General features: G+C 40.7%; 1 long non-coding RNA gene across 3 annotated transcripts in view; it reads left to right on the top strand.

Moving 5' to 3' along the window:
- LOC130679005 (uncharacterized) overlaps window positions 1-27,255 on the top strand; it is a 78,340-nt gene that overhangs the window by 38,282 nt on the left and 12,803 nt on the right. Inside the window, exon 4 of one of the 3 annotated variants that reach the window (XR_008992001.1) lies at window positions 7,744-7,792. The exons of the other annotated variants lie outside the window; for them this stretch is intronic. This is a non-coding gene — a long non-coding RNA (uncharacterized LOC130679005). Of the gene's footprint in view, window positions 1-7,743; window positions 7,793-27,255 lie in introns of those variants that run through there. 3 annotated transcript variants of the gene reach the window in all.

The raw sequence follows: 27,255 nt of genomic DNA, 5'->3' as shown, positions 1-27,255 counted from the left end.
TGCCTTCTACTTCCTCTGCCTGGGAGAACATCCCCCATCCTCACAGCCAAGTCCAACTCTCCCCATAAGACTGAGATCATATCCCTTCACTTAATATATGTGGCTTAAGCACCCACTTTGTATGCTGTTACTGAACTACCAGTTTCCTAGGGAAGATGACAATTACAGGAGTGATGTGTGTACAGCTGGAGGATGTGACTGCTACAAGAGGAACTTCATTTGGGCGGGGGTGTGGGGTCACAAAAGGAGGTCACCTCTTCCCCAAATTCTTTCTGGCTTTCCCCAGGCTCCTTTACTGCTGCACTCTCAAGTCTTCTCGAGGGCACATACCCCATCAGCTCCCTGCACGGTATTTCTCCATGATGCCTCCCCCCAACGCCACCATCCCTGCCATTTCAGTAAGAGGTCTTTAAGTTCATGGATTGTCTATTAATCAGTTACCTGGGAAATGCTCAGTGATTGAAATAAATAAATCTCCATGAAAGCAACTGTTGTCTACCTGACCCCAAGTATGATCAATGAACCTTTAAAAATCTCTGGGCAATCTCAAAAGTGACAGCATAGTTTGTTATTTGGAATGGAAGCATGCAAATGAGCACGGCCAAGCAGAAGCTGAATGAGGCAGCTCGTGCAGGGGCCAGTGAGTGGAGGCAATGAGGTGAGTGAAAGAAAGTGGTGAGCAGCTGCTAAATCAGAGGGTAAGCCAGCTAGGATGGACACCAGCCTAAAGGCAAATTTCACCCAAGTATTCCTGGATCCTTGACATCTGATCTACTAGAAATGTATGGAAGTTATGCCAGACATGCCAGAAAGACATTTTAAATCTTATTAACCTCTTTGTACAGAACTCAAAATGCTACATCTTGATAGTAATTAGCCAACCTACTACAATAATAAAATGATCACTTGAGAATGCCCTAAAACAGGGCTTCTCAGATGTGAATGTGTGTTCGTTACCGGAGTATCTTGTTAAAACTCAGATTTTGACAGAGTAGTGGGGTGAGGCAGAGATTCTGTACTTCAAATAAGTTTTCAGGTTCTATTGGTCCACAGGCCTCACTTTGAGTAGCCAGTTCTAAAAGATCAGAAAGAGTAAGTTGTAATTTTGACAAAACATACTTCTATTCTTCTTTTTGCATTTTTAATCCTTACTGAAATGTTTCTAATTATAGAATGAATAGACAGTCATTATGGTGGGTTTGGAAACTATAAAATGTATATTGAAAAAATAAATCACCTTCAATCTCATCATCCAGAGATAACCTGCATAAACAGGATATTTTTTAATCAAAGAATAGTTCACATACATACACTGTATTTGTTTCAGATGTACAATATAGTGACTCTGCATTTGTATAATACATCATGAAATAATCACCACAATAAGTCATTGTCATCTGCCACCATATGAAGTTGTTACAATATTATTGACCATATTCCCTATGCTGTACATTACATCCCCATGTCTTATTTATTTTATAACTGGAAGACCATACCTCTTAGTCAGTGTCACATATTTCACCCATCCACCCCACCCCATCTTCCCTCTGGTAACCATCAGTTTGTTCTCTGTATCTCTGAGTCTGTTTCTGTTTTGTTTTATTTGTTCATTTGCTTTGTTTTTTAGATTCTGCAAAGAAATGAAGTCAAATGCCATTTGTCTTTGTCTGGTTTATTTCACTTAGTATAATACCCTTTAGGTCCATCCATGTTGTCACAAATGGCAAGATTTCATTCTTTTTTATGGCTGAGTAATAGTTCATTGTATATATGTATGTACCACCTCTTCTTTATCCATTTGTCTATTGATGGACACTCCAGTTGCTTCCATATCTTGGCTATTGCAAAAAATGCTACAATTAACATAGGGGAGCATATGTCTTTTTTAATTCAAGCTTTCATTTTCTTTGGATAAATACCTATAAATGGGATTGCTGGATCATATGGCATCCTATTTTTAATTTTTGGAGGAATTTCCATACTGTTTCCATAGCGGCTGCAACATTTTACATCCCCATTAACAGTGCATGAGGGTTCCCTTTTCTCCACATCCTCACCAACACTTGTTATTTCTTGTCTTAGTGATGACAGCCATTCTAACAGGTGTGAGGTGCTATCTCACTGTGGCTTTGATTTGGGCATTTATTTCCCTGATGATCAGTGATGCGGAGCATCCTTTCATGTGTCCGTTGGCCATTTGTATGTCTTTGGAAAAATGTCTGTCCAGGTCCAAATATATGTGAGTTCTTTTTGATGTTAACCCCTTATCAGATAAATCATCTGTGAATATCTTCTCCCATTCAGTAGGTTGCTTTTTTATGTTGTTGATGATTTTCTTCACTGTGCAAAACCTATTTGGTTTTATGTAGTCTCATTTTTTTTATGGATTCCTTCTAATCTTTTCTTGTTGTTTTTACATCATACCATAAATATTTTTATCTTGATTTTTTTTGTCTTTTTAAATTATGGACATTTCACATACTATGTTATTTGAAAACATATTTTATATCAGGAAGCCAATCAGTGAACATTTCACTAAGGGTACAGCAGTTGAAGAGTCTCTGCCCTTGTTTATTAGTGAGAGAAAACAATCTGGTATACAATCTGATAATAAATAAGATTGAATAGATAAAACTCTCATTTTTAAATGACTGCATTACATTCCGTTGTATAGCTGATCTTAATATTGTTACCCAATCTTTCCTTAAGATATCTAGGTTATTTCCTTTCTTTTGCTATTTTTTACACATATGTATAATAATATATGTGTATAATATTTTGTTATATATAATGTGTGGACTATGTGGAAATCTTCGTGGCTCAATTTTCACACATACTCGTCATTTCCTTCAGATAAATTCCTGTAAGTGGAATTTCTGAGTCATTGAATGTGTACAATTTTTTAAGCTTTTGATACATGTTGCCAAGTGGAACCCCAGCAATGTTGTACAATACACACTCCTACCAGCAATTCAGAGGGTGTCTCAAATGCTGCACCACATCTTTTCCAGTATTAGTTGTGTTTATATTTTTCAAGATATTTTTGCATAACTTCCCTTTATATTTATGAGGTTAAGCATTTTCACATGTATATAAGCCATTTGATCTATTATTTTGTGAAGCGTCTATTTCCTTTGCCCATTTTGCCTTTGAAGTTTTGTCTTTTTCCCCTTAGAGTAACTGCTCTCTATATATTGAAGATATTAACCCTTTGCTATACATTTTGCAAGTACTTTTCTGGTTTCTTGTTTGTCTTTTCATTTTGTTTCTGTTTTTTAAGCCCTGTGTTACTGAGAAGTATATTGTTTAATCTCCAGTTGTTAGAGGATCTTCCAGCTACTGATTTCTAGTTCAATTTCACTGTAGTCTGAGAGCAGGCATTGCATGATTTGTGTTCTTTTACATTTGTTAGGGTGTATTTTATGGCCCAGAATGTCATCTGTCCTGAATGTTCCATATGAGCTTGAGAGGAATGCGCATTCAGCAGTCGTTGGATGAAGCAGTCTGTAGATGTCCTTTCTGTCCTGCCGATTGATGGTGGTGTTGAGTTCCATTAAGTCCCTACTGATTTTCTGTCCATTTCTGATAGAGGGGTGTTGAAGTCTTCAACTCTGATAGGGGCTTCATCGGTCTCTCCTGGCAGTTCCATCAGGATTTGCTTCACATAGTTTGACACTTGTGTTAAAAGGCACATACATATTAACGATGATTGTTTCTTGAAGAATTGACTCCTTTATCACTGTGTAATGTCCTTCTTGATTACTGATAACTTTCCTTGCTTTGAAATCTGCTCTTGGAAATCAACACAGCTACTCCTGCTTTCCTTTGATTAGTGTCCGCATGGTATGTTTTCCTCCATCCACATACTTTTAATATATACGTAACTTTATATTTAAAGTCTTTATATCTCTTATAGAAACATTTAGCTGACTTGTTTTTTGATCCACCCTGACAATCTCTGTCTTTTAATTGGTGCATTTAATTGGTGATGTTCAAAGTGATTATTGATACAGTTGGACTAGTATCTGCCATATTTGTTACAATTTTCTACTTGGTCCCTGTTCTTTGTTCCTATTTTTGTTTTTACTCTTTTTCTGCCTTTTGTGGTTTTAATTATTTTATTTGATTCCATTTTTTCTCCTTTCTTAGGATATCAATTGTTCTTACATTTCTACCTTTTTCAGTGGTTGTCTTAGAATTTGTAATATATACTTACAACTAATCCCAATCCACTTTCAAGTAACACTATATTACTTTATAGTGTTACTTGTAATACCGGTAGTGTACTGTCATAACAAAGCAATTCTGGTATTGTACTTGTAATAACAAAACAATCCTAATCCCTCGCTCCTGTCCTGCATATCTTTGTGGCCATTTGCTTCACTTATAAATATAAGTATGCAGAAGTATATATATATATAATCAGACACACTGTTGCTATTATTATTTGGAACAGTTACGTTAGATCAATTAAGAATAAGAGAAACAACTGTTTTTGTTTTACCTTCACTTAGTCCTCCTTTGATGTTCTTCCTGTCTTTAGGTGGATCTGAGTTTCTGACCTTTATTATTTCCCTTCTCTGGACAACTTTTAACATTTATTGCAAAGCAGGTCTACTTGTGAGAAATTCCCTCAATTTTTGTTTGGGAAAGTATTTCTCCTTTATTTTTGAAGGATAATTGCACAGGATACAGAATTCTAAGTGACATTCTTTCTCTTAAAACTAAACATTTCCCTCCACTCTCTGCTTGCCTGAATGGTTTCTGAGCAGATGACAGATATAATTCTTACCTTTGTTCCTCTCACACGTAAGGTGGTGCTTTTCTCTGGCTTCCTTCAAGGTGTTTTCTTCATGTTTGATTTTCTGTAGTTGGAAAAGGATATGCCTAGGGGCTGGGTGGTGTTGTTTTGGACATATTGTTTGGTGTTCTGTGGGCTTTTTGGGTGTGGTTTGGTGTCTGCCCTTAATTCAGAGTGATTGTCAGTCAGTGTTATTCTGAATGTTTCTGCTCCTCTCTCCTCGTTGAGGTATTTCCATTATGCATGTGTTACACCTTTTGTTGTTGTCCCACAGTCCTTGGACATTCTGTTGTGGTTTTTTTCCATCTTTATTCTCCTTGCTTTTCAGTTTTGAAGGTGTCTGTTGACAAACTCAAGCAGCGATTCCACAGATACATCCAGGCTAGTAACAAGCCCGTCAAAGGCACCTTCATTTCGGTCACAGTGTTTTCCATCTCTAGCATTTCTTCTCAGTTCTTTCTCAGGAGCTCCATCTCTCTGCTTACCTCGCCCATCTGTGCTTGCATGCTGTCTGCGTTAGAGCTCCTAGCATATTAATCAGAGCTGTTTAAAGTTCCCTGTCTGATAATTCCCACATCCCTGCCATGTCTGGTTCTGAGGCTTGCTCTGTCTCTTCCAATGGTGTTTTTTTGCCAGTGGTATGCCCTGTAATATTTCCCCTGGTAGCTGGACGTGATAGACTGGGTACATTGAGCTGCTGTAAATAAGCCTTTGGTCATGTGGCTGTGAGGTGGGGTGGGGCGGGGAAGCATTCTGGAGTCCTAGGATTAGGTCTCGGTCTCTCAGCGAGCCTGTGCCTCTGGACTGTGACCTTCCAAAGCGCCTCTCAGCTTTTTTGCCCCTCAGGTGGGCAGGATGGTTAGATTGGGCTGGAGCTGGTATTTCCCTCCCTCCATGTCAGGTAGCTCCAGAAATACACTCAGCATGTTAGGCTCTGGTTGATGAGTCTCCCCTGAGGGCAGGCCTTGTGAAGAAGAACAGAGCATGCTGACTTGTTTCAAAATGGCTCTGTGCATCTAGGCAAGTGCCTCCCCTTCCTCTCGCTCTGCTGGAGGCAAGTGAGGTTTTTCTCCCGTGTTTACTGTGAGAGCCTGGCCAAGTTTCTGGAGGTTAATCTCACAAAACTGTGGGGTCCTCCTGGAGTTTTTAACTGTCAGGGTTGTCCATGCTGAGCTGCCAGCAATTCATCAGCTGCAGTGTAGAAGTTCTTACTTCAGCACTAGTTTCCATGGCGCTTCTGCTCATGGTTCTTTGCTCGGTAAGTCGTGACTCCCTGAGTTAGTCTGTCTTGTTTCTTGAATCTTGGGGCACAAGTAAGTCAAAGCTATTAATCTTGTCCATTGTGAATTTTTTGTTTTTATATTTCAAATAGCCTTGCCCACAAAAGATGAGAAAAATATGGGTATGTTTCTAGTTTTGTAAAACATCTTATATGTATGTGGGAAGGTTAGAAGGCAGTGTTGTAAGGATATTTCCCTCTTCTATGGTGCAGTAGGCTCCTCACCAGGAAACTGGGGATGGAAGCACTGAAGGCTAACATCTTCCAGGATAGTAATATGAGTTGAGAGGTCAGCTCCCTTTGTGCCGTTAGCATGCACACTACGACTCAGGAAGGATTTGATGGGTCTTGGTATGTAGATCAGAACAATACACCCAAAGATGTCCACATCTTAATCCCTGAAATTGTAAATGTTACAGGGACTTCCATGGCAAAGGGACTTTGCAGATGTGATTAAAGATCTTGACAGAGGGAGATTATCCTAGTGGACTCAAAATATTCACACAGGTCTTTCTAAGAGGGAGACAGAAGGGCTAGAATCAGAGAAGGCAATGAACCATGTAAACACAGGTCAGAGAAAGAGAAATTTGAAAACACCATGCTGCTGACTTTCAAGACAGAGGAGGGGGTCATAAGCCAAGGAACACAGGTGGCCTCTGGGAGCTGGAGAAGTCTAGGAAATGAGTCCTCCCTGGAGCCCCCGAAGGAATGCAGCCCTGCTGACACCTTGATACTAGGACTCTGGCCTCCAGAGCTGTAAGATAAAATCTGTGTTGTTTAACCCACTGAGCCTGTACTAATTTGTTACAGCCACAGTAGGAAACCAATACAGGTTTGTCAGAATACAAATCAAGTACAAGCTGAGCCCCTGCAGCAGTTCCTGACTATTGATTCCCAGCCTGTGTCCAATCCCACTGGCTACTGCCAGGGCATAGGGTCACCATCAGGGCATGGTCTCAGACCACAGAGGTCAAACCCAGAAAGAGCTGGTTGGAGTGACTTGCCTAAAAGTAAAAATGTGGGAACTTGAGGATTTTGGTTCTTCTCCCTTGATTAGCCTAGAACATTCCTATTGAGTCATCAGAGTTTCTCATCTGATTAGTTTCTAATAGGGACAAAAATCACACTAACTTTTAGGCATATTGTGAGGATTCAATGACTTTACATACATGTGTGGCCCTGAGGCATTGCCTCACACATAAAAGCCTTCAGTAGACATTAGCTGTTATTTGTATCAGTGTTCTCCAGAGAAATAGAATCAGTAGGGCATGGGTGTGTATTGTATATAGAGAGATTTATTTTAAGGGATGGGCTGACACCATTGTGGGGCTAGCAAATCTGAAATCTTCAGGGAGGCCAACAGGCTGGAGACCCAAGGAAGAACTGAACTTGCAGTCTTGCGTTCAAAGGCAGAACTTCTCCCTGAGGGTCATCTGTCTTTTCCTCTTAAGGCCTTTCAGTGATTGTATGAGGCCCACCTACATTATGGGGAGTGACCTGCTTTACTCAAAGTCGGATGACTTAAGTGTTAATCATATCTGTAAAGTATCTTCATAGCAGCATTTTAACCCTGGTGGGGGGAAATCCTGGGGCAAAATACCTTTGAAACCAAACTCAAAGAGAGAAATAAAGTGGGAGAAACCTGTTTATTGCTTACCAACAGTCATCCACTTCTGCTCACTTGTGTCTCTCATGATCCGGCTGTAGAAAAAGGGACCCCAGCCAACATCTCCAGTCCAGATATGCCCTGGCTTCTCCTTGTAATTGCCTATTGTTATGGAGTTGGACTACTTCTCACAAGCCCTTGGAAAGACCTATTGATACAGAGATGCACTAAGGCCAGGTGAGAGATTCTGGAAATATTACAGTTTCACCCACAAGCATCTAAACTAGTGTTGGACCAAACATCTCAGAACTGTAGCCTAGCCAAGGTGATACACCAAAGTAACTGTCTCACTGTTATTTCCTATATTGTACTGGCTAAAACTTCCAAGAAAACATAAAATAGTAACAGTGTGCAACTAAAAAGCCTGATGTGAACACGGGACTTCCTCCCCCTACCTTTGGTAAAGGAAAGAGCTTTATTGCAAGACAGCCAAGCAAGGAGATGGGAGGCTAGCTCAAATCTTCCTGCTCAGTAGCAAGAGAGGCTTTTTAAGGAGCATGAGGGTGTGGGATTGGATGAGGGCTGGGAAATTCCTACTCAGGTTTCTCCATCCCACAGTGATGGTCACATCCTCTGATAATCAGTTACATGCTGATTTGGGACATGTTTTCTGTTGTTGATGGCCAGTTCCCTTTTATGTCTGGGCTGCAACAACTAATGGCACCCTCCACTCCCAAGACCTCTGTCCCCAAGTCCCTGAGGGGACATTTTTAGTTCCATTATCTGGAGAATTTTTTTCTAGAACATCTAAAAGGTCAATGATTGGGCAAATGAATCTATCCTGAGCATGCTCTAGATGGCTCCACCAGTTTCACCAGTACCTAGTGGATTTCTGTGGAAGGTCTGAGGGAGGCTTGGAAGCACCTTGCTGTTCTCTGGAAAATAAGAACTGCCTGTGACTATTACCCTGTAAGGCCCAGCTTCAGCTGGACAGCCTTACTCTATTTCCAGTTCCAAAGGGAATGCTCGGTCTTAAGTATCTCTATTAAGGACTATCAAAGAATTATTCTCTAGCCCCACTTTGGTATATTTTTAGACATAAATGGGTGCCATCTGCTAAGATATTTTTCTCTTTTGACTTATTGAGATGTTTTATTTATAGACTTCCTATTAGAAAACAATTCCTTGCATTCCTTGCAAACTTGGTCAGATTATCATCATCTTTTCAAATGCTGCTGAATTTAATTTCTTTGTATTTCAGTTCAATTTTAATTGGTATTCCTAAGTCAGTGTCAGCTGTGTCTGAAGGGTGTCATTTGTAATTGGGGAATCGGGTCTGGTTTTGTGATGCTTAACTTTGGTTTTAGAGTTTTAGTATTGCTTATTCATAAGAGTGAATTAGTAAATATTCTGTGTTTGTACCATGTAGAAATTCTTGAAGCATGAGACTAAACATGTTCTTATTGGCAAGATATACAAACTGTCTCATCACAGAAGTAACTGGTGACTCCTTCCCTTAAATTTAGTTCCATCAGCTCAATGTTAACACTATATCAATTCAATATTATGCCACAAAAAATACATACATTTCCCTCACAGAAGTGGTCTTTCTGTTTACTCTGACTTTTGAGCCTCCTAACTACTTTCTCTAAGGCTCTGTAAACCTCTGCCTTCATTTCTTAATTTTTCCTTAGTAGAAATTGCCAACTGTTAAGAGGGGCCATTGTCTAAACCCAGGTCTCTGAGTCATCCTGCTTCAGGAATCAACCCTATATTCTTTGAGAAACCCTAGCTTTCCTCTTTAAAAGCATCATTGTCTGGGGCTTCTTCCATAGGGAGGCCAGCCAAGGCCAATTTGGTTTATACTTGCATGTGGTTTCCTACAAAACAAACTCAAACAAAAGTGCAAAATATGTGTGGCCACTCCTGGCTGAAGAAAAAATGTCAAGGTTTGGCCTGGGGGGTCTTAGTGAGGGCAGGGCAGAGCTCACAGCTTTGCTTCCAGGGCCTGAGCTGCCACTTTGAGCTCTGAGTGGCTTCTCCTTAGGAAAGAGGCCAACACTGAGGGCAGTAAGCTCTGAAGCAGAGCTTGAAATCCTGCCCTACCACCCTGCGTGCTGCCCCTCTGCAGCAGATGGCCGATGATCTGGGCGGTCCCCAGAATCAAGGGAGGCTGAGAGCCAAGTGCAACATTGGTCCAATACTCACCGAAGCCACATTTAACTTTCATCATGCTTTCTGGTGATGGGATTTTTTAATTAGTTACACAACTGAAAATTATTTTCATAAGCCAGCATCATTCGGAGTTCTGGGTATGCTAGTGATCCACAGATGTCAATAGATGTTTCAAGAGGAGGGGAAAAAAAAACAAGTTTTTCAAATGAATCTGGGAAAGGCTTGGTTAAATAAAATTCAAAGGATTTCTTTACAATCCCACAGAGCCTTTGGTATATTGATGTCCTTCGTGACCTCAAACTTTTTTTCACAATATCCATATTAACAGTTACGAGTTACACTGTTGTTGAGTAGAATGTATTTTGTGGACCATTATCTGAAGTAATCCGTCATTATCACCTACACTTACTGAGTCCTTTCTAGGCACTGAGTACAGTGTTGAGGATTTTACAAGCTGTATCTCAGTCCCTGCAACATCTCTAGGAGGTGTGCATTGTCTTCATTGCCAGGGACTATACCGAGTGTATTGCTGCATTTGCTCCCATTTCAGGATCCTATCTTGTGTACGCAGCCTTGTGCTGCCTCTATAGCTTCCACATTTCTCAGTCTAGTACCCAGCCATCCACCTGAACAGTTCTATACAGCCTTCTATACATAAAGATGAGAAGTTTACAATATGATTTTGCATATCAAAGGAGGATGGGCAAATAGCAGAACTAACCTAGAGTGACCATCTTACTCAGCGAGAAGCATGACAGCGTGTTTTATGGGAAGCATGCCCAGTTCAAAAATTTCCCATCTCAAGAAATCCCAGAATGAAAATCGCCAGACCTAGAAGATGTAGTTGGATGAACCCTACTCCTGTTACCTCCTCTCTTAAGGTGTCCCTTCATCCTCTCCATGCAAAAAGGTTAGGACTTTTCCACACCTATGAGTTAGCTATTTTACATAAAAACCACCCCCAATGCAAGGCTCAAAATAACCACTTGTTATATGTTAGGAGTCTCCAGGTTGGCTGGGGAGCTCTGCTTTGGGCTCCACTGATTTGAGCTGGGCCAGTGCCAGCGTCTGCAGTCGTCAGGAGGCCGGCTGGTCTAGGATGGCCTGAGCTGGACGGCTCGCCTCTGCGCCACGTGGCCTCTCATCCTCCAGCAGGCTGCTCTGGGTTTGTTCTCATGGTAATTGCAGGGGTTGAAGAGAGGAAAGAAAGTGACCCCCACCATGTAAGCACTTTAGAAGTCTCTGGCTGTGGCACATTTGCTACCATTCCATTGACTAAGGTAAATTTCATGATAAACTCAGGGTTAGAATTGGAGGGAACAGCACAATTATGGGGGAAAGATTATGTAGGTACTCTCAAGCATCAAAAACATCCCTTGACTTGAATTTGAATCATATGGTGAATAGAATTTAATACAGGCCAAGTTAGAGCTAAAAAGAACCATACTAAACCAGGCTCTTCAGTGACTCCCAATTCCAGATCTCACCCAAAACCCAGTTCAGAATATTGGAAGCCCTTTGTACAAATTTCATCAACTAAAAGAATGCAGTACTGAAAGAGACCAGGATATGCCTCTCCCAAAATATACCACTTTGGCATAAGAATTATTTTAAGCTGAACACATTTAAAATTCAATAGATGCAGAAAGAAGGCTTCTTGGAGCTTTCCTTAATATGGCTAAAAGCAGACATTTCTGGGAAACCAGGCTACCATAAATTCCCTTTTTGGAGTGAGTCTGTTTCCAGAAGAGAAAACAAGAGCAAGCCTACCATAAATCCCCTCTCTAGGGCAGTTTTATGGCCCTGAAGGAGACGGAAAAGGCCACTCATACCTGTAAAAGCAAACATCACAAACTTTCTGATCTTACTTGTTTTCTTTCTTTCTTTCTTTTTTTTTTTTTAGGAGCAAGGTACAGGCTTTTATTTAGAGATACAGTAAAAGGACAGAGCTCCCAGCTCACACCAGGAGGGGACAAGAGAGTCCCACTTACTTGTTTTCTTAAAACTCATTTGTCTTTCCTTTAAAAAAACAAAAACACAAACAAAACCTGTTCAACCTTCCCAAAGGAGTCTTTTCTTCCCTCTCTCTTCCCTTACTGTTAGATAAATAAGCCCCAAATCCTAAACTCCTTTAACACACCAATGAGCACTCCTGAGCACGTCTGCCCTGTATGTGTAAATAAACTTTTTCTCCTGTTAATCTGTCTTTTGTCCATATAATTTTCAGAACTCAGTCAATATAAGAGAGTAGAAGAAATGCTTCCTCCTACCATACAGGAACCATCTCTAGGAACTACCCAGGTCAGGAGTCATGCTCTAAGAATACCCTTACTATATAAGCCGTTTTGAGTTGGAGTCTTGTTCCTTACAGCCAATAGCATCCATCTGAGTTGCCTATTGAAAAAATAAAGAGATATCAAAGAAATAAGACAAAATGTACATTTGGGGGAAGAGGTCAGGGCAGGAGATAGAGATTTGGAGATCATTGGTATATAGATGTTATTTAAAACTGCCTGTCTGGATGAAGTCACATTGGAAGGAATGCAATAGGAGCAGAGAAGAGGTTCCCTGTGTGCAGTTTTAATATTTAGAGGCTGAGCAAGGGAAAAGAAGACATCAAAGGAGATTCAAAGTAACCAGTAAAGTAGGAGGAAAATAAGAGAATGTGGTATTATAGAAGCCCAAAGGGGAAAGAAAGGATGTCAAGAGAAAGAAGAGTAGATTCTCTCGGATACTTCTAGAAGTTCCGCTCTAAAGCTCTTTCCCCTGAGGAGCTTCATCTGTTCCAGAACCAGCACCCTTGCCCTCTATGCTCCAAGTTTCTTGAACTTTCTTTTCCTGTGCTACATCTCCAGGCCATGCTCTCCTTGCTCTGTGGCTTCGCCTACATGGCACCCTCCGGCCTCCCTCCATCTCCCCTCTCTGTTTCCTGCTGCTCATCCTGGTCTCAGCTAAGACATGGCTTCTCCGGATCTGGCTGAGGGGACCTTTCCACATTATTCAAAGAACTCTGCACTTCTCCCATTGTATCTGTCTGTTTGGGCTGCCGTAACAGAATACTATAGACTGACGAGCTTAAACACATTTATTGTCTCACAGTTCCAGAGGATAGAAGCCCGACATCAAAGTGCTACCACAGCTGGTTTCCAGTGAGGATTCTCCCCTTACCTTACAGTCGGCTGCCTTCTCACTGCATCTTCCCCTGCCTCCTCTCTGTGTATGTGTGCAGAGAGAGTGTTCTGGTGTCCCTTCTTATAAGGACACCTGTCCTATGGGATTATGGCCCAACCCTAAATGACCTTCTTTAACGTTAATCACCTTTTTAAATGTCCTTTTTTGAATGCCCTGTCACACTGTGGGTGAGGGCTTCAATATGAACATCTTAGAGTGTGATTCTTGACCTGGGTAGCTTATAGCCATGGTAGTTTATCAGAGGAAAAAGCATTTCCTCTACCCTCTTGGACTGGGTAACTGAGTCCTATAATTATACTGACAAAAGACAGATTTAGGGAGAAAAAGTTTATTTACATGACCATTCTGTCCATAGCGTTCATCAGAGCACTTACTGGTTGATAACTTCTCTATTCCCTATGTGACTAAATTCTGTGAGATCAACCCCAGCAGTGTATGTACTTTTATTATTCATTCAGCACAGGGCAGAGTGCCTCGAGGTGCTGAAAAAACATTTATGGACTAGATAACTGAGACACTGAATGCTGGTCCACCTCTGCTCTGCCATCTGGCCAACCCACATAGTTAGCCAAGGCAGTACCCTAAATGGGATTTCTCCAGGATTGTCCCATTTTCGATGGTCAGTGAAATCTCGCCCATTTAAAATAAATGGAGGGAAGCTTAGAATAAGTTATTGAGAAATCACAGAATTTTAAAGGAAGCTTTGGTACTTTCAAGCAGCCCCTAAAAAGTCTCTGCTGTACCTGAAACCCTGCCTTGGAATTTGCTCACTAATTGTTTGCCTTCACAGAAATGATGTTAAAGTTGTTTAAAATGTGATGAAAACCCTTTCTTTAGTAAATGAAGCAATCAACCTTCAGGGTGTATATTATCCCTTTGTTTAGTAAATTTTACTTGCTACATACAGATAGGGCAAAAGTCAATTTTATTCTGGCCTCCAGAAAAATATAAGCTCCTGTTCAGGATTCTGAAGACCCCCAAATTCTATGAAAGATAAAAGTGGATGAGAAAAGGGGGCTATGGAGGGGCTCAGAGTTGCATTCTTTCAAAACTCTGTCTTTTGCTATATAATATCAAAGCAGTGAGTTTGATTAATAGCTATTAGGATCCTATCTTTAGAAACAGGAAGTCAGCAGTGACATATATATTCTTTTCCTTCCTCTCTTGAAGATTACACACACATTTTTTTAAAGATACAAAAATGATTTAGAAATATAGAGAGAAATCTCCTTTTTTTAGGCATTTCATTTCTGTTTTTTCCTAAACTCTAAAATGTGTTAAGGGGAAAAAAATCTATGTTAGCTTTCCAACTGTTCATTTGTGTCAACCCTTCAGGGGTGCCTTACCTGTTTTTCTTAAATAGAGGGTGATAGTTAAAGGCTGTCTCTGGGATATAAATGTCTGGTTGCTGCATTTCAAGCAATAGGATAAAGAGGAGGAGGTCAGCTCCCTGAGAATTCCAGCTTTCTCTCTGTGGGGCTGGATTAGGACTCTTACCCTGGGGTTGCCCCAGTGAGGCCTGTGACCCGGGACAAGCTGATGCAGCCTGTACTGACAGTAACACGTGAACAGATACACCCAGGCCTGGTCCTCCTCCCAAGCCCAGGCAGCATCAAGTGGAAAAATTATTTTAAGAGGCAGACAATACCTCTGGCTTCAAGAATCATTGCAAACAGCCAATTTCTTAAATAAGTGTATCATGTAACAGGGAAGGGTCAGATGCTGGGAAAGACATATTAAACTTGGATAATTATTTAAGCACAGCCCCAAACCAACAATACTTTGACTCCTTTGGCCCTCGACATAAATGCAAATGTGTGGATATTTCTGTTATATCAGTGAGTTCTTGTGATGTTATACATAGGAAGAAGTATGGCCTAGAGATTGGCAGACATTGCCTTGAATCAGCAACACCCAAAAGGGAAGAGGACAGTGGGCATGTGTGCCAGGGGCTCATGTGGCCTCTTTCTTTGATAGATTGGTAATGGTCCCCAGAGGATAACTCCTGGCAAAGGTCACCTCATAACAAATTTGTCTCTTTGGCTACCAGGCAATTCTCTAAAGTAGCTGAAGCCTGCAGGCTCTGAGTTATAAAAAGAGGCTTTAATTTTATCACAATACAGGGTTTGAAGGTAGGCATGATGCCATGTGTGAAATGAGAGAAGGCTTTGGAGGATGCAGTGGGAAGGGTCATGTATACCGGTGAAGGCTGTATCTTAAATGCTTGTCCATTCTTGGCAAGGTCCACGCTGGCCACATAAAAGGATTATGGGCCTCTGTCCAACAGAGTCTGCAATGACAAGACCTACTCTCTGGTCCAGGCTACAACCCACTAACAAAATTGCCTTTCCTTGCCCTGCATAATGGGATAAGGAAGACCTCAGCCCTCCTCAGGCGCCCAGGGGCTGGCAGAAGAGCATCTATGCGCACATGTGCATGCACACACCAGCCTTCCGAGTGCGCCGCCCTGGTAAGAACAGCAATACTTGCTCTCCTCTAGCCCAGGACCTTCCCTTCCTTCTCACTGGGTCCACAGATGAGGAGCTTATTAAGTTTATTTTGATTTTGTTCAGAGTATTTTGATTTATCAGCTATGGAGAGGAGCCTGCTCAGTTAGCATCCCCTTCTGAACTAGGAGATTAGTGTTTAGCTAAAGTGTATTCATCAATGTCTCTCGGACTGACTTTCATATTTTCGCTGATTTTGGCCTCAATTTTTTCATCTGTAGAGTGGGATTACAATGATCTACTCACAGAATTATTAGGCTTGAAAGAGAGGATATGATAGTGCTATGTAAAGTAGACAGAAAAAAGGAACAGCCATTAAGAAGATCCATTGCTGGCTAAATTTATTCATATAGCTATAAAAATGGGATTCTAGGATCATGCATTCTTAGCCATTTTCTCACTGTGTGAACTTTAGCAAGTTAACTTCTTAGAGCCTTAATTTTCTTACCTATTAGATGAGGCAAACAATATCTATTCTCATGAAGCTGTTGCAAGAATTAAAAACATACTCTTACACTGAGCATGGTGCCTGATACATAGTGTGTGCCTTTAAAATAGTAGTTATGGCTGTTGTGTTAGCCTGGAAGACACTTAGACAAATGAAACAGTTCTTTGTTCCCTGGCTAAAGTGCTCTTTCCCACTTCAGAATTGAATCCTGACCTCAGTTACAGTTGTGAGTGTGCAGGGGTGTGGCTAATGAGACCGATGTCAGGGGAGTGCAAATAAATATTTCATGGACTGTGCTTAGAACACTTTGCTTAATTTATCGAAGGGTTAGTATCCCTTCCTACACTGAAAAAGCAAAGGCACAAAGAAACTTAAAAAACAAAGAAAGCAAGCCAAAACAACTAATTAAGCTTCTTGGCACACAGTTTGCTAAGTTTTCTATCAATTTAGCCAGAGGTTGGGGTCTTTATTGAACTGATAGGAGAATGGAAAATATTATATCTTAGGCCTACCAAATAATAAACTGTAACTTTCAACCTTGAAATCTGATACAGGAAAAAATATTCTAAAGCCTGTCAATAAATAAGATAGCTTTCAGAGACATGGTATGGTCTGTTGAGAGAGCAAAAGAAAAAAAAATCAGAAAGAAGTGCCCAAGATAAAGGGGAATAGGCTTCCATAAGGTAAAAATTCCACCTGAACACCTGGGGAAGACAGGCATGTCATACATTCGCAACCATAAGCTCATGTGAGGGTACCTTCTCTTGTCACTCTCCTCACAGAAGGAACCTGAGACGGAGCACCCACACAGGTACCTCGATAAAAAGAGTGATGTCCATTTTTTCTGTCACCAAGTGCCCAAAAGAAACTCATGGGTCCTGAAAGGAGAGTCAGTTGCGGCTGGGCTGGCACTGGATTCAGTTATATCCTCCAGAGGGAAAAAGGGCCAGTTTTGAGGTGGAATAGCAGAAACCCAGGAGGCAGGAGTTAGAGTTGCAATAGACTAAAAAAAATCTCTGTGTGTCTTACCCATTCCCTATGGACAGAGTCTCTTTTTCTCTCATACCCACCACAAGGTGACATCCACTCACTCTTGCCAGGACAGTCCTACTTGCGTGACATTTTTGTGAGCACAGGTAGCATGACACTGAGGGACAAAACCTACTGATCAGTTGGTCATCAGCTGTAATTTGTCTAGGGCTGGGGTGCTGCAAAGCTTTGTCCAGGAACCCAGGGGATCTAACGGCCAGTTCAGGGGTTTCTACTTTAACAGTCCTGAACAGAGCTTTCTTACTTGTCACTTTGCAAGCAAGCACATGGAGAAGACCAGAAACACTGAGAGATGCAAACAGATCTCCCCTCCCACGCCAACCCGGGTTGCTCTGAATCCTGTGTACAGAATAGCTTGGAGACCACGTGCAAGTCTGAAAGTGGTGTGAGATCACATCACATACGGGATGCTCACAGCGGGTTCTGAAAGTGGGAGCAGGGAGACAGATCATGTATTTGCAATCCTTGAGCCACAGTCCTATTAAATAGACACACAAAACAATCACAAATGTGTAACACAAGTACTGTCACCTAAGAACCAGTAACACCTGCACCATGTTGGTCTTTGTGTATCAGCTGCTCCTTGAAATATGTCCTTGCCCTGCCTCCAAAAAGATATTGCCTGTAGGACTTTCTCATGCTTCTGCATGAGTTTGAGTGTCTGCACGTACTGGCTTGGGTGGTGTAGCCGTTGCTGCTATAATTTTCCATCTTTCTCTGAGTATTTGTATTTGCATAAACTTGCCTGAATTATACTGCTGGGCTGAAGAAATATCTTTGGCTGGTTAGGAAAATTAGCAACTCTGTTTTAGTATCTCACACTTTGAGCTTAATATCTTTCATTTAGGTTCACGTGGCTCGACTTACTTGCTCAACCCTCACCCAGTGAGGTCTGCTAATGCAAGTCCCTACCTGTGCTCCTTTTTGCATCCATTTCTCAAGGTAGTAATTTTTCCTCAGCACTTGCTCCCTTGAAGTACGTCTACAGTCTTTCGGTCCTTAAGACCACGAGCTGCACAAACAACGGCTTGGTCAAAGACCTCACCGTTCAGAGAGCGTTGGCCCAGACGCCGTAAGCACGGCCGCCCCTCTACCCTCAGGACCTCTCTGTGCGTCATCGCTCCTGTGGAGCCTCCCAGCAGGGCTTCCCCGTGAACGCCCCAAAAGACTAGCGGCTAGGCAGACAACCAATAAGTCCTTAAGAAACTGACCCACTTCACAAACCTCTTCCTTCCTGATTATAACTGCTACCTCTGCAGAAAAGCCCCTTTGAGACTTCAAGTCCTTTGTCTCCCTCTGGGCAGATAGCAGAGAGCAGCTTCAGTCACCTGTGAGGAGGCAAAGAGGAGACGAGGGATCCGACAGCGATGGAAATACTTCCTCTGGTGCCCAAACCGTGCCCGCTCCCCATCAGCTGTGCCTGTCCACGCTGTCAGGGGCCAACCCCAGGCTGCCCCTCGGGCACAGGAGGCCCAGAAGCAGCACAAACCCTTCTTCACGGCGGGGAGCTTGTTAGCTTGAAGGGGGACAAGTAAAAGTAAAGTCATTTTGTGACAATGACCTGTTCCAATTATAGGTCTGGCTGCTTAAATACATCCCTTCACACTTTCTGCATGTCTTGTTTTACTTATAAAAACTGACAGCAAACGTATGATGGTCCCATCACTGCCACCAAAATAAATAAATGATTTGTGGAAATTCATGAACACAGAATAGATTATCAGGTAAAAACTTAAGAGTACACTTGGAAGCTGTCAGGGAGGGGAGCTCCTAGTTACTCACATAAAATTCAGATTGATAAACCATTATAAGAACTGAAGAGAGAGATGGGTGACTAATCTGGCTCAGGGAAAAAGGAAGATGTATTTCTTACATTAAATGGATTTGCCTTCCGGTCTTCATGTGGGAAAAATAGTATTTTGCTTTTCTATCATTTTTCAGCCTCTTACGACAAGTACAGTCTCAAATTCCCATGATTGGATTAAACCACTATAAATAGACCTCAGAAAATCTACTCTTTTAGACCCTGGCATTTAGATTCAGGAATTTCCCCTCTCCTTACTGATATTTAAAAAAAAGAAAAAGTCTCTGCTATGCTTTTTTGGTCTGTGAGTTAGTTTCTCTTTCACTTGATTTCTATGCCAAGTGACAAAAAGTCTGCAGGAGGAGGAAGGAGGCAGGACTGTGTAAAGTTCATTAATGAGATCAGAAGCCCTGGGGTAAATGCCTGTGCGAGATCCTCAGAGCCAGTCAGTAATTTCGGGCACCAGCAGGCAGCAAACATAAATCTGATAATCTTGAGAAAATCCTATTCTAACAACGAGTCGATTTCAGTTCATTTACAGTGTGTTTAGTTGCGGCTCAATCCTATATCTTATTCAAACACAAATAAATATGTAATGCTTACCACACCTCTAAGAGATGGGCTCACGTAGCTCCTGCCCCCTCAGAGGAGGTGGCTGTGGACTTGTTGGAAAGACAACTTGCCTTAAATTATGCTGATGGCTGCTTGGACACATTGTTCATATGGGAAAGAATAAAATAAAAACACCAGCTCATCGTAACCTGGTTTTAATGGGCTTCAATCCGACTTGAAGGGGAGAGTGGGATCCACAAGAGCTACAGCTGTTAGACCACAATCCATACCCTGGAACTTGAATTTTAATAAAGGGGGCTTCGCCATTTCTCTAAATTGGCAGTGAACATTATTTTTCCTTTTAGGGATTAAGTTTTTAACTGCTGCCATTTAGTCTAATGGCAATTTAGTCTGTGCTGCAATCTTAGCCTAAGAAACTCTGAAGTTGACATTCACACTATGTGCAGAGATAGAATCCCGTCCCATTATTCCTATATCCAAGATCTCAGTGAGAGCATTTAATACTTCTCATTGGCACTAATTTGTTGCTATTTAAAGCTTAAGCTAAATCAATAGTTGTCAGTAGTTGTATGCTGGATTGTAAACTCCCTGCAGGCAAAATATCATTCACAGTGTACAAGCTAGAGGTGTTTGTTTTTGATGAGGATGATGACTGGGATGTCTTCACTGGCTTTCCAGTTACTCCTAGCAAAAGCTTTAAAAGAATTGCCATGATACGATTTTTAATTTCCAGAGGACTTAACTGTTTCTTAATTTCAACAAATAATAGCAGAAAAACCATCAAAGCCAGAGAATGGGACAAGCCCTGGATTCAGCAATAAAGACAGGAAGGTATTTCATGGGGACGATACAAGCGATTCCCACTAGAGCCAAAGATGGATATGAAGAATGCATTAAGTGGAGTTGTGTAATGAAGCTAAATGCCAGGCTAAGCTGTGGGGTGGAGTATAAAAATTCTCTTTTGTGTCTGAAATGAAGGTAAGTCTAGGGTGAGAATGTACATCAAGTTGTGTTCTTCTTTAGAGTACTCCAGGATTGGGAAAGAAGTGTGGATGCAGATGCAGAAGGCAGAAAACTAGACCCTCTGGCCCCAAACAGCCTCAGAAGTGTTGTTGGAACACTAGGGCCCTGTAAAGTCCATGGAACTTTAAGCATTGATGTCATTGCTTCCAAGGTCTACTCACGTCACAGCTGGGGCCACAAGGGACTGCGCATGCTCTAAATACAAAAGGGCTGCCCTCTGACTGGCATATTCAGATCAGGTCCACCCCAGGCCCACTGGTAGCATAGCAGGCAGTGGAAGTCGATAAGCCTCTGAATTTAGATCTTTTTATGTCCAGTCTGTCCTTTAATCCCAAGTGACTTGAAGAAACTGCGTAGTAGATTCTCTTGGCAAGTTTTGCTGAACAGAAAGCATAAGCCAAGCAAAATAAACAATGGCCTCCCTCTTAGGAACCTTTCTTTGTTTTTAAGTATTGACTTCAAAGACTCCAAAGTACCCTTTTCTCACTCCGAATCCTCCTCCAACCACAGTGGTTGCCTGTCTACAGAAAGAACCCAGAAGCAGTGGTTGGGAAATGAATAAGATGCCTGCCATTACAGGGTGGTGCTCACTCACTCCCCATAGTTCGGGAAGCCTTGGTTACTCAAAAGTTCTTATGTATCTTGTGGATTGTATTTCTGTCCCCAGTAATAGCTTTCAAGACCCTCTACTTTGTCCCTAAGTAATGAAGAGTCATTATCCCACGCTCATGCCCATCACCATCACTGGGGTCTGCTTTGAAGTCTTGGTACCTCATCCCAGTGATAGCATTTTAGGGATTAAACATTCTCAAATTTACTTAGAAATGTCACTTTTACCAGGCACTCAAAAAGCTTGTCAAGGAGGTCTAACCTTTAACAAATGCAGTCACCTTTGCCTAGGAAACGAACAAGAAATAATACTCCTACAGCTAAAACATCAACTGGAAATTTTTTTTCTTAACTAGAAAAATCTTGTCTATAACACATAACATAAGGCATTTAACTACCTTAGAATATTTCTAAAAAGAATGTGTTAATGCTAGAATGGTTATAAATATTGTGCAATCCCTTCATTTCTTGGAGAAACTGAGGCACAAAGAGGCTAAGTGACTTGCTCAAGGAAATTATACTCCAAAATTCCTCTTATAATATTAATAAAAACAGAAACTCGAATCCCTACCTACACTTTATCAACAAGCCTGTTACTATTGTCTGACTCTTGTCACAGTGTGGAAACCACCCTGCAATCCAGACCTTTCTGCTGAGGATGCTGTTCCTCTCCTTAATTTAGGTCTGACGGTTGGTGGAGTGGGTAGAGACTGCCCATGCAGTGGTCACAATGGGGGGATTTTCCTGCTGTATAAAGAGAACTTGTAGACCTAAGAAGGATTCCTCCCAGATCAAGCTTTCCTGGAAAATTCCACTTTAATCCATAATCAGAAAGAAAAACTGGAGGCAGGCCCAGTCTGCAAGTATAGCAGTCTTCACCACTTCTCAGCTTGCTCACCCTGCATCTGGAAGGAGATAGCGTAGAGTCAGCTAACAGACTTAGTCTTGCTTAAAACAGCTCCTGTTTCAGCCATTGTGATTTCCTGATTCTTCCAGGACTTGGGGAGGGCGTCAGGGAGGAGAAAAGAGACTGAAGTGTCAGGCATGAAATTATTCTGGGGACACTGACCACATGGAGAAGAAAGCAGAGGACCACCCCCACCACCCGACTCCCAGAGCCCCACAGGAGCTCTCTGGCTTCCTCATTTAATATCCTCCACCCAAAGAAATTCCCGCAGAGGCACCACACCCCCAATTATCTCTGTTTTCCTTGCATTTCCAACAACTACACAGAAGTAAGAAAAGGCTTTCATTGCAAGTGTGGAAGATAAGATCTTGAAATATTAATCGTTGTGTTTTCTTTCTTCCCAGCATTTTCTGACCTTCCCCCTAGTAGGCAGAAGTATCTACTCTGCTGGCAGAAGCATTAGCGTTGTTATGTCTGGAAGACTGAAAGAAAGGAAAGGTTATTGTTCAGAATTTTTATTTCCATTCAAGGCAGATCAGAGAGTTTATGTTAAAACAAACACTTGCAGGTGGCTAATGGCAGGAGGCCTCCGTCAAGAGCATGCATCCCTCCTCACCTCACTGGTTATCCACTGGGTGGGAGCCTCCCATCTTCCTATGACATGTTCCCACACATCACCCCAGGTGATCCTCCTATGACCTGGGAAATTGCTGAGCCCTTCTGAACTGCCCAAGGTGGAAGGCCCTTTGTCCATAGGCCAACAACACTTAAAAAGCTGGAGTCTTTGACCTCCAGAAAGTGGTGGAATAAAGGAAAAGACCTAGCAGTAGTATGTGAGTGGACTTGGGGTTGGCATGGGTAATTTGCCCCATAACACAGCAAACAATGGTGTTTCTCAACAAGGTATTTTGAGACAAGAGAATAAGGATAATACATTTCCCCAAATACTCTATACTTTCTCAAATATATCTATTCTTTATGATAGATCCTATTTTAAGCAAATATAGGAAACTACATTTTCAACAGGAATTTGAAAGTTCCCCCAAGTAAAATAAAAACCTACCCAGATGGTTTAAGACCCAGCTCCTAAATAGGCTGATGTACAAGGAATGGTCTCCTGGGTCACTCAAATAAAAGCATAAGAACCAAAACTGATTCTTTAAGGAGTCCAGTCAAAGACCAGCAGCCCTGGGTCTTAACTTCCTCTTCAGGGCATGGAGGTCCTGCCAGCTTGTCTCCCACAGGGAGCTGGCGCTGTCACCCCTTCCCAGGTCCCCCTTTCAGGAACCCCAAGAGGCAGTATGCTTTTGGAAAGCTTTGCCAATGGCAAGAGAACAGCCTTCCTTCTACTCATCTTCCCTTTAAGTTTAGCTTATTAGACTGAGACTGAGTTTAAAGCATAATAATTTAATATTTGTTGAAGAATGAAATCCTCTTCTTTTTCTAATCTGTGACTATTTCTGAGTAATAAAAATTTCATGTTTCAGCTGGTAATAGCCATTTTTATCTTCAAAATAACAAGTAATCAGTGTAAAAAATAAAGGTGCAGGAAAGGGTAAAGAAAAAAAATCCCAAATCCCAGTAGTAGAGAAAAACTAATACTAATCACCATTAGTGTTTGAATGTATATGATTTTAGTTGTACTTTTTTTGTTTACAAAATTAAAAATTATTAATCTGATTTTCTCTATATTTTGGATATTATCCTATGGGAATGAAATTAATCATCACTGTTCTTAAGAGGTACAGAGTACTGCAATGTATAAATTTGCTTTAATGGACATTACAAAACATTTTTGCTAACACAAATAATGCTATAATGAACTTCCTGTACATACATCCGTGCCCACTTGCCCAGTTATTTCATTATGATAAATTCCTGTAAGCAAACTTTGCTAGATCAAGTCATATACATTTTTTTCAAGGCCTTTGATGCATATTGCCAAAAGCCCCTCCCCTTGAACACTTCTCATTTACAACCTCACTAGTTCAGAAGAGTGCATTTCTTCCTCATACTCTCACAGATACCAAGTATAAGCCTTTTGAAAATTTTCACCCATTTGAGAAAGATATTGGTGCCTCCCTATTGTTTTATTTTCTTTGATTTTTAACAAAGTTGAGTATATTTTCATATGCTAATAAATATTTGTATTTTTTCTTTTTTGAATGGATGGTTTCTGTGCCCATTTTCTCATTTTTTTAACTTTATACCTTTTTATTGAAGCATACTTGATATATACAATATATTAGTTTCAGGTGTACAGCAAAGTGATTCAACAATTATCTACATTATGAAAAGCTCACCATGATAAGTCTAGTTACCTTCTGTTGCTATAAAGTTCTTACAGCATTATTGACTATGCTGTATTTTTTATCACTTTGACTTATTTTATAACTAGAAATTTGTACCTCTACCTCCTTCACCTAATTCACCCATTCCCCTCAACCCCTCCCCTATGGCAACCACCAGGCTATTCTCTGTGTTTATGAATCTATTTGTTTTCCTTGTTCTTGTGTCTTAGATTCCACGTATAAGTGAAATCAATTGCTACTTGTCTTTCTCTGACTTATTTTATTTAGCGTAATACCCACTAGGTCCATCCAGGCTGTTTCAAGTGGCAAGATTTCATTCTTTTGTATGGCCGAGTAATATTCCACTGTATATATATCACATCATTATTCATCTATCAGTGACTTTTACATTGCTCCCATATCTTGGCTATTGTAAATAAGGCTGCAGTGAACATAGGATGCATATGCCTTTCTGAATTTGTGTTTTTGTTTTCTTCAGGTAAATATCCAGAAGTGGAATTGCTGGGTCATATGTAATTTCTATTTTTTAAATTATTGCAGAAACTCCATACTGTTTTCTATAGTGGCTGCACCAATTTACATTCCCATCAACAGTACATGAGGGTTCCCTTTTCTCCATGTTCTTGCCAGAACTAATATTTCTTGTCTTTTTGATACTAGCCATTCTGACTGGAATGAAGTAATATCTCATTGTGGTTTTGATTTGTATTTCTCTAATGGTTAGTGTCGTTGAGCACCTTTTCATGTGCCTGTTGTCCATTTGTAGGTTGTCTTTGAAAAAATGTCTGTTCAGGTCCTCTGCCTACTTTTAATCAGATTCTTTTTTAGTGTTGAGTTGTATGAGTTCTTTACATATTTTGGACATGGATTCCTTGTCAGATATACCATTTGCAAATATATTCTCCCATTCAGTAGGTAGCCTTTTCATTTTGTTGATGGTTTCTTTTGCTGTGCAGAACTTTTTAGTTTGATGTAGTCCCACTTGTTTATTCTTGCTTTGTTTCCCTTGTCCAGGGATACCTAGTCAGAGAAAAAACTGCTAATGCCAATGTTCAAGAATTTGTTTACTGTCTATGTTTTCTTTTAGTTTTCATTCTTATATTTAGATCTTTAATCCATTTTGAGTTTATTTTTGTATATGTTGTAAGACAGTGGTCCAGTTTTGTTCTTTTGAAGGTAGCTATCCAATTTTCCCACACCATTTATTGAACAGACTGTCTTTTCCCTGTGTGTATTAATGTCTCCTTTGTCATATTTTAATTGACCATATAAACATAAGCTTATTTATGGGCTCTCTACTCCTCTGTTCCATTGATTTCTATGCCCTTTTTTCAGTTGTCAGTACCATGCTGTTTTGATTACTATAGATTTGTAGTTTAGTTTGAAACCAGGGAGCAGGATACCTTGATCTTTGTTCTTCTTAAAATTGCCTTGGCTATTCAGGGTCTTTTGTGATTCTTTTTTTTTTTTTTTTTTATTGAAGGGTAGTTGACACACAGTATTACATTAGTTTCAGGTGTACAACACAGTGATTCAACATTTATATACATGATAATTCTAGGTACCAGCTATCACCATACCAAGTTGTTACAATATTTTGACTATATTCCTTATGCTATACATTACATCCCGGTTACTTATTTATTTTACAATTGGAAGTGTGTTTATATATATATATATATATTTTGTGTGTGTGTGTGTGTGTGTGAGGGCATCTCTCATATTTATTGATCAAATGGTTGTTAACAACAATAAAATTCTGTATAGGGGAGTCAATGCTCAATGCACAATCATTAATCCACCCCAAGCCTAATTTTCATCAGTCTCCAATCTTCTGATGCATAACGAACAAGTTCTTACATGGAGTACAAATTCTTACACAGTGAATAAGTTACATGGTGAACATTACAAGGGCAGTCATCACAGAAGCTTTCGGTTTTGTTCATGCATTATGAACTATAAACAGTCAGTTCAAATATGAATATTCATTTGATTTTTAAACTTGATTTATATGTGGATACCACATTTCTCTCTGTATTATTATTATTTTTAATAAAATGCTGAAGTGGTAGGTAGATACAAGATAAAGGTAGAAAACAGAGTTTAGTGTTGTAAGAGAGCAAATGTAGATGATCAGGTGTGTGCCTGTAGACTACGTGTTAATCCGAGCTAGACAAGGGCACTAAAACATCCATGTATGCAGAAGATTTCTCTCAGAACATGAGGGGGGAGGTTCTAAGCCTCACCTCTGCTGATCCCCATTTTCTCACCTGATGGCCCCCTGCGACTGTGCCTGTCTTAGGTTGTTCCTCCCTTGAGGAATCTTACCCGTCTCTGGCTAACCAGTCATCTTCCGGGGCCATACAGGGAAATGTTAAGTTGGTAAGTGAGAGAGAAGCCTTATTGTTTGAAAAGGTTAGCTTTTTACTTCTTTGCATATTTATGCCCTGTGGCTTCTATGCCCAGCATTTGTCTTGAGGTGTCTTTACCACTTGGAAGAATTAAAATACTCGGTAAATTCGACATGTGGCACGAGTTCTATTTAAAGGTTGTAATTAGGTAGGAAGAAGAAAAGCTATAGAGGTAGCAGGCAGAAGAAAACCTGGGAAGATTGATTATTTCTTTGACATATCTTCTTGTAGAGTAACTTCAGCATGGATAGGTTTTAAACTACTAATTAAATTGTGCACACACATTAACGTAATAGGAGTATAGTTACATAACCAAAGCATACCTGTAATTACCAGCCATCTCCAGTGAAACCAAGAAAACCAGTTAGGCACCTTAGGCATTTGTGAAAACTTATCTATGATATGGTGGATATTGTCCAACTGAACTTGAACAGTCTGAGAGAATTCAGATAAATTAAAACAACCCATTCCTGGGGAGTGTTCACATCCCATATGTTCTTTTAACAGTAAATAGTCTGTGGTTGTAGGATTTTGGAGTGCTACAATTTGCACTTCTCC

Source organism: Manis pentadactyla, chromosome 10 (genome assembly GCF_030020395.1).
Source record: "Manis pentadactyla isolate mManPen7 chromosome 10, mManPen7.hap1, whole genome shotgun sequence".
NCBI lineage: Eukaryota > Metazoa > Chordata > Mammalia > Pholidota > Manidae > Manis > Manis pentadactyla.
The sequence above is the reverse complement of the archived record's forward strand: the minus strand, read 5'-3'. Positions and strand labels throughout refer to the sequence as shown.